Source organism: Canis lupus, chromosome 3 (assembly GCF_003254725.2).
Source record: "Canis lupus dingo isolate Sandy chromosome 3, ASM325472v2, whole genome shotgun sequence".
Taxonomy (NCBI): Eukaryota; Metazoa; Chordata; class Mammalia; order Carnivora; family Canidae; genus Canis; species Canis lupus.
In genome coordinates, this window is record NC_064245.1 from 54,245,025 (window position 1) to 54,253,078 (window position 8,054).

At 50.1% G+C, this 8,054-nt stretch overlaps 1 pseudogene; it reads left to right on the top strand.

Annotated features, from left to right (window-relative positions):
• Positions 1-957: 957 nt before the first annotated feature.
• LOC118354232 (60S ribosomal protein L17-like) lies at positions 958-1,681 on the top strand (annotated as a pseudogene).
• The last annotated feature ends 6,373 nt before the right edge of the window (positions 1,682-8,054 follow it).

An 8,054-nucleotide genomic window follows, 5' to 3' on the forward strand; every position in this document is an offset into this window, starting at 1 on the left:
CAGAACTCCAGGATCACGACCTGAGCCAAAGCAAATGTTCAACCACTGAGCCACCCAGGTGCTCTAGGTGGGACTCTGGATCTGCAATTCCATGTCATGGAGCTCTGGGAAGTTTTAATTAATTTCTTGGGTCACTTCCTCTCTTCTCTTTCTGGACCTATTATTCAAATGTTGGACCTTCTGAATTTACCTTCTACTTTTCTCACCTTTCTTCCTTGTGGTTTTGTTCCCTTCTGGAAATTGTCCCATAAGCTTATCTTCCAACTGCTCTATCAATTTTTTTCTCTCCATCATAATTTAAATTTAAAAAGCTTTTTCCTTATGATGAGATTGTCTTCGTCTTTAACATCTTTCTGTTTCTGGGATGCAATATTGTTGCCCCTGCCAGTAAGGACATTAATGGTTTTCAGGCATCATTTTTCTCTGCCCATCTGCCTTGTCTCTGGGCCTTCCACTCTTTTTTGCTATGTTTTGTTTTTTTCTTTTTACTTCTGTCTTCCATATTGGGTGCTTTCCTCAGATATCGAGTGATCCTTTGTTTTTCCTTCATTCATAACAAAGAGGCTCTGAAAAGTTGTTTGAATACTGGGGGCTTCGAGGGATGAGGCATGGGTCTGACTGTGGGGTGACTGAGCCAGGATCACACATTTGGGAATGCCCAATGACCAAACAACAGTACTTAGAGATCTCTTTTTGGGGGGGTAGGGGAGATACTATGTTTCTCTAGAGAGCAATGGTCTAGTTTCCAGGTCCAGGGCAGGGAGGTCCAGGTCCAGGAATGGTCCAGGGTGGGGAGAATACTGGGAATAGAACAACACAAAGTGGGAAGAGGTGGTTCTCAGCCTTCAGTTATAAACTTACACTGAATCCCTCTGTCCAAATACAGTGCCTTGCTCTTTCCCTAGGCAGCCCAAGGTGACCTCTGAAAATGGTTTGCTATTTGCTTGACACCCAGAAAACCCTACACAATCATGCAAATCAGGAGGTTCATATCTTTGTGTTCATGTCAAGACACACCCGAAACTGCCCAGGCCATCAAGGGTATGCATATCCAAAAAACCATCGAGTATCTGAAGGCTGTCACTTGGCAGAAGCAGTGCGTGCCATTCTGTCGCTACAGAGGTGGAGCTGGCAGGTGTGGCCAGGCCAAACAGCAGGGCTGGACACCGGGTGGGTGGCCCCACAAGAGCGCTGAATCTTACTGCACGTGCTTAAAAATGTAGAGTAAGGGCAGCCCTGGTGGCCCAGTGGTTTAGCGCCACCTTCAGCCGAGGGTGTGATCCTGGGGTCCTGGGATTGAGTCCCACGTCGGGCTCCCTGCATGGAGCCTGCTTCTCCCTCTGCCTGTGTCTCTGCCTCTCTCTCTCTCTCTCTCTCTCTGTCTCTCATGAATAAATAAATAAAATCTTTTTTTAAAAATGCAGAGTAATGCTGAATGGAAGGGTTTAGGTGGAGAGCCTCTGCACATTGAGCACATCCAGGTGACCAAAGCCCCAAGATGCAGCATAGAACTCACAGGGCTCCAGGTCAGATTCACCCTTACGTGAGCTCTCCCTGCTGCATCGAGATGATCCTCACTGAAAGAGAGCAGGTTGTTCCTAAACCAGAAGAGGAGGTTGCATAGCAGGAAAAGATATCCCAGAAGAAACTGAAAAGACAAAAACTTATGGTCTGGGAGTAAGTTCTGCATAAAATAAACGCAAAACAAACAAAAACAATAAAAATAAAAAAACCAGTGCCTCTTCCCCTCCACCTGCCTATTTCTCTGATTCAATCTCAGAATAAAGGGCTCTTTCCTGGAATGGGGAGGGGGGCAGTCACCTGGCAGGGGAGGGGGTGCTAACTCCAGGCCTTCAACCTAGCCAGCCTCCTGTCTTGGAGCCACCTCCACCCCATCTTGTGCAGTAACCGATTCTTCTGATTCCTCAGTGTTGAGCTTTCTTGGCATTGGCTGTCTTCCTCCTCTATTTCTCTCTCTCTCTCTTTTTTAAATTAAGATTTCATTTATTTATTCATGAGAGACAGAGAGAGAGAGAGAAAGAGAGAGAGAGGCAAAGGGAGAAGCAGGCTCCCCAAGGAGCAGGAAGCCCGACACAGGACTTGATCCCAGGACCCCGGGATCATGACCTGAGCCAAAGGCAGACCCTTAAACAACTGAGCCACCCAGGTGCCCCTCTTGCTTCTTATCTTCCAAACCTTTGTTAACATCTCTCATCTCTATTGTTGCTGTTCTCATTCTCTTTGTCCTTTTTGTTTGATAAATATTTTATTTCTCTACTCTCTTTTCCATGGGGTTTGGAGAGAAAAGAGTACTGCAAGCCTGTGCTCAGCCCACCACAGTTAACTGGCAGAGCGTGAGTCTCCTTTGTAGGGTGAGAATGACAGAGCAAAGGAAGAGTATGGGCTCTGGAGCCAGACAGATCCATGCTCGAGTTCTAGTTCTAGTTCTTCACATCCCTGTGTGACCTTGGGCAAGATAATTGACCTCTCTGAGCTTCATATTTCTCATTGGTAAAATGAGAGCAATAGTGCTTCTTAACTCACACAGGTGTTGTAAGCACTAAGTCTGATGACGCGGGGATTTCCTCCTGGGCCTGAGTGCAAGGCCATGCTCTGAACCGCTGAACCAGCCGGCCTCCCTAGAGAACGGCAGGAGTCACAGGGGGGCGTTGCTTCCAGCCTGGACCCGAGGATGGAGAAGACACATGGAACAGAGCAACCCCCAAGCCGACTTATGCTGTGAGTGGAAGATGAATCTCAGTGGTCGTGAGTCACTAAGATTCTGAGTTTGTCTCTCTTACAGCAGCATCTCGGGGCGGGGGGGATCCATTCCCAGGGAGATGTTGGGTGAGGGGAGCTTGAGCCAGATAAAGCCAGCAGGTGAGGGAGCCCGGCAGTGAGGGAGATGGACAACCCCAGTGCCCATTACATCAAGAACTATATTCTTCATCACGATGACTGAGATATTTAATGGTGCTCACTGGCTTTGTATTTCTCTTCCCTCTGGCTCTTCGGAGCAGGGATCCAGTCCTTTGAATATTCCTTGCCTTGAGTATTTTAGTGGCCAGAGCACTGGAGCTTCTGGAAGTCAGTGGCTGTTTTAGCCTTTTGCAATAACCTTGACTCTTTATGGAGACTCTGGGACATGTTCCGGAAAAAGGAAGAAAGGGTGGGCCTTTGAGAAGAGCCAGGAAGGAGAGGGAGAGGTTTTCACGGAGAAGGGAAGAGGGCAGCGTGTAACACAAGAGGCAAGGGTGGGGACAGGCTCTGTGTCTCTGCTAGGCAGTGTCCACTAGGCAGTGTCCAGGAGGTGACAAGGCCTTGGAGGGAGTGGCTGCCGGGTACACTCAGGGACGGTGGACAGGAGACACAGGGCTCACACCTCTCCCCCACAATTCCTACACCCTCCTAACCAGCCGAGCCCCAGAGCCTGAGGGGCATGAGGGCTGGGAGGCTGGATTGTCCAGGCTTTGGGACCTTGACCAAACACTGAGGTTGAGGGAGGGAAGCCCAGTGATATGCCCGAGATTGAATTTCTTGCTAGCTCAGTGGGATCACTATCACTGATCACTGAGCGGCGCCTGGAGTCAGATTTCAATTGAATTAGAGAAAATAAAGAAATATGCCAAACCACGACAGCTTTGCGATGGCTCAGGCAGGCCCTAAACCACACAGCTCCCTCCCAGGCCTGCCAGCAAGCAAACAGCCACCACCAGCACGGGACGCTCCATGTCACCAGGTCTGGAGTGATATGCATCCTCCATCCAGGAGTGGGTGTCCACCACTTGTGTTCCCCTGGTGGAGGCCGCCCAAGTCCTTTATCCTGAGGTCCTGCTTGAATGGGCCATCAGAGCATTTCCCGGCCAGAGGGAGGTAGGGAAGCAGGAACCTAGTTCTGGAAGCTGGGGGAGGAGGTGTGTACCCGATGGTGGGCATGTGGCATGGGCTGGGACATCCTTTCACCGAGTGGCCTGTTGCCTCACAACGTAGCAGTGAGCAGACTGGCTCATTTTCAACTCTGGTATGACCAGGCAGGACACCTTCCCAGGGGCCCAGCTATAGCCTCGTCTTTCTCAGCTGCTGCACACCAGGGAGATTGATGGTGGGACCCACCCAACACCACTCCGGACGACAGCCTGGCTGGGGAAGGGCATTTGAGTGGTTAAGAAGCAGATGACCCAGTTAGTACTTTTATGCAAATGCAAGCTCCTCATCACAGCTCATGAGGATGGTTCCAATTTGGCCCCTGATGATACCCCTCATTTCATCTCTAGCCACTCCCCAGCACAATCCCCTCCCCTCACCCAGCTCCAACCCCACTGAGCTGCTTCCAGGCCCATGAAGGAGTCACCTTCTCTCCTGCCTGTGGCTCTTCTACAGGCTGCTCCATATAGTCAAACATGCCCTCCTCTCGCTTGGCTCATTCTACTTATCTCTTGGGACCCAACTCCTACTCATCCCTCAGGACCCAGCTCTAGGAAGCCCTCTGAATCCTCGAGTCTGGACTAGGAATCTGTTCCAGGCCTCCCATAGCTCCTTGATTTCCTGTCTTGGTCCTTTCCATACCTGTTGTACAGGATTGTTTAATTTTCTGGCCCCTCAGCTAGACTGTAAGCTCTTGGATGCAGGAACTGTGCCCATTTTGCTAATCAATGGTATCTCCGGTATGTGGCGTGTCTGAGGAGGGAAGGAGAAGGAGAAGGGAGAAGGGAGGAGGGGGATCACATAGGACTGGACGGTGCTGACACCTTGACTCCAGGTGACTCAAACTGTCCTGAGTCTGAATCACCTGAGTCTGGATCGCTGGTTATTCCCTCAGAGCTTCATTTACTGGAGAGAAAAAGAAATGCCCATCTTGTTCAAACTTCTGTTATGTAGGGTTTTCTGCCACTTGTAGCTACACCTAATCTGGATGGTATAGAAATCGGTCAAGAGCTTTGATGGATGCCAGGGTGCTGGAAATCAGCTCTGGTGTGCTGCCAGGCACGGGAGGGAGGGTGGTAGGGTGGTGGCGAGGTGGGTTCCACCTGAAAATGTGCAAAGTCCTCCGCAGAGATGCCTCAGGGGTTGCTCCCCGGGAGTCTGGTGGGGTTTCTGCCTCCCCCACCAAAGGCTTCAGCGGTTCCTGCTTTTGTTTCCCTTGATAAAGTGATTCCCTTCCTAGAAAGCAATTTGAAAGCCAAGAGTTTTTAAAGGAATGGTGGCTGTCTGCCCCACGTCCTGCTCTGCCCCCCACCTCCCCAGTTGTTTAGCTGTGTGAGCGGCGTAAAATCCATTCAGATCCAGAAATAATAATGAACATAGAGACCAGAAAGAGAAAGGATATTAAATCTGAGGAAAAGTTGCATAAGCCTAAAGCCCCAGGAGAAACCCGGCCGCAGATGGTGTTGCTGGCAATAGCTGTGCATGGGACTTGCTGCTATGGGGACTTCTCCGGGGCTGCCTGGGGAAGGGGACAGTCCCCCGGGGGCTGTTGCATCATGCCCCGGGTGCCTTTGTTTCCAACAAAGCATCACTGTTCCTGGAAATACGGCCTTCAGGTGCACCTGCGCAGCCCAGGAACTGTCTGGGTTTGTTGATGAGACTTGAGAGTGGGTTGCCAGGCAGGGGATGAGGGCACAAGCAGGGTTCTGTGCAGATGCAGATTTAGTGAGCCGGGGTGGGGTGGGGTGGTGTCAGAATTTCCCCTCGGGCCCACTCTTGAGTGACTTGGAAGCTTCTAGCAGGTGGCATAGAACAGGGAATCTCTGAGGTGCATACAGGTGAGCAGAGCTAGGCAAGCTTTCCCAGACTAATTCTTGAAGAGAGGGCTTTGCTGTATCTCACCTTAGCCATGTCCTGTCTGTGCCTCAGTTTCCTTTCGTGTAGCTTGGGGGAATCATGAAACCTACTTCATAGATGTTGTGAGGGAGGGCACAAACACTCAGTCCAACATCTATTTTGGTGTGACTAAGCTGGTGTTCTGGCCAGGTTCTCCCTCAAGGTCTCAGTTAAGCTGTGGTCAGGGTGGCTCCCCTTTGAAGGCCTGATGGGGGCTGGAGGGTCCGTACCTAATATAGCTCATTCACAAGGCTTTGGCAGGAGGCCTCAGCACCTCTTTACACAGACCTCTCCCTAGAGCTGCTTGAGTGCTTTCACCACATGGCAGCTGGCTTCCCCCAGAGTGAGTGATCTGAGAGCAGGGACAAGGTGGAAGTCACAATGACTTGGATGACCTAGCCTGGAAGACCCCTGCTGTCATTTCTGCAGTATCTTAGTGGTTACCCAGGCCAACCCTATTTAATGTTGGAAGGACTACGGAGGCTGTGAAGGTCAGAAGGTGGGGATCCTTGGGGTCATCTTGGAAACTGGTACCATGAGGACCTCACCAGGCTGTTGGACCAGTGCTCAAATCACCTATAGCCTGACTTCTTATTATGTGAGATGACAAGCCCTAACGTTAGTAGACTGCCTGTAGCCCAAAGCATCCACTATTCCTTCTCAAAAGTTCTTTTTTCGCTTAAGGTAGCCAGAGTTGGACTCTGTGACTTGCAACCAAAGCCCTTATCTGATACCAGAAAGGAAGCCTAGATCATCAGCCTGATTTAGGGGAGAGGAAAAAGGCTCCTGGGCTGTAGGCACCTTCTGTGACTCTCCCTCTGCACTTCCCAAATCTGACCCAGTCTTCCAGGGTTCCAGAATAAGCACCATGAGGGAAAAGAAAGTCTAGTTTTTATATGCCTAGATAGCCATGGTTAGTTAAAAAATACAAAGAAAAATGCTTTGCTGTAATGACATGACTCTGGTTCTCCCTGCTTCTCTAACCAACTTTGTGGATGGCAAGAATCCTTCTCCTTGCTTTTCTCCTGTCATCCCCTGCTTAACTTTGGCCAAGGGTTAACTCCAGCAGAGATTCCCAGGCTCTGCCCCTCGGCTGGCCAGCAACCAGGAGACTCTCTGAAGTTGCCTCCGTGGGCCAGGAGACCACTGAATTTACACAAGTCTGGTCTCCTACTGAAGGTAGGTCAGAAATCAGGATTCACTGCGTTCTTTGTTGCCTTCATATGGGCACTGGCAAGCTTTCACACTTCAGAAGGAAGAGGAGCCTTCTGGAACTCATTCTTTCTGATCTTCTGGGTTAGCTGCAGCTGGCAGCGTGGTGGTTGGGTGGCCCACAGAAACTGGCACAACCATCACTGCCAAGCCTGCTAATTATGTGCTAGGGAAGAGTCAGACTCCGGTATTCCACTGGGTCCCCAGACATGCATGGAGAGGGGGAGGCAACAGGGTGGACAATCATCTAGGCACATCTTGATCCAATCCCATACTCCCCTTTAGCTCAGAGAAGCTGTAGGTGAGTGGTAAATGGAATCATTTCTTAGAAACAAGGACTGGTTGGCACTGATCTTCGTCACTGTATGAAAGGCTTGGGGCAGAGTGGGAGAGAATGCAGTGGACTGGGGGTCCTGACCAGCACATGCCAATGGTGAGACCTTGGACAACTCCCCTGTTGCCAAGTTGTGGTTTCCTTCTTTGAAAAGAGAAGACAGGGGGATGCCTGGCTGGCTCAGTGGTTGAGCATCTGCCTTTGGCCCAGGGCGTGATCCCAGGGTCCAAGGATCGAGTCCCACATTGGGCTCCCTGCATGGAGCCTGCTTCTCCCTCTGCCTGTGTCTCTGCCTCTGTGTGTGTGTGTGTGTCTCAAAAATAAATAAATAAAATCTTAAAAAAAAGAAAGAAAGAAAGAAAGAAAGAAAGAAAGAAAGAAAGAAAGAAAGAAAGAAAGAAAAGGGAAGACAGGAGATCCCTGGGTGGCTCAGCAGTTCAGCGCCTGCCTTCGGCCCAGGGCATGATCCTGGAGACCCAGGATCGAGTCCCGCATTGGGCTCCCTGCATGGAGCCTGCTTCTCCCTCTGCCTGTCTGTCTGTCTGTCTCTCTCTGTGTTTATCATGAATAAATAAATAAAAAGAAAAGAAAAAAAAGAAAAGAGAAGACATCGAATCACAGGATGTTAGACCTAAAAAAAAAAAGAAAAGAAAAAAAAACACAAGGAAATTCATCTGGGAGCCCAGCA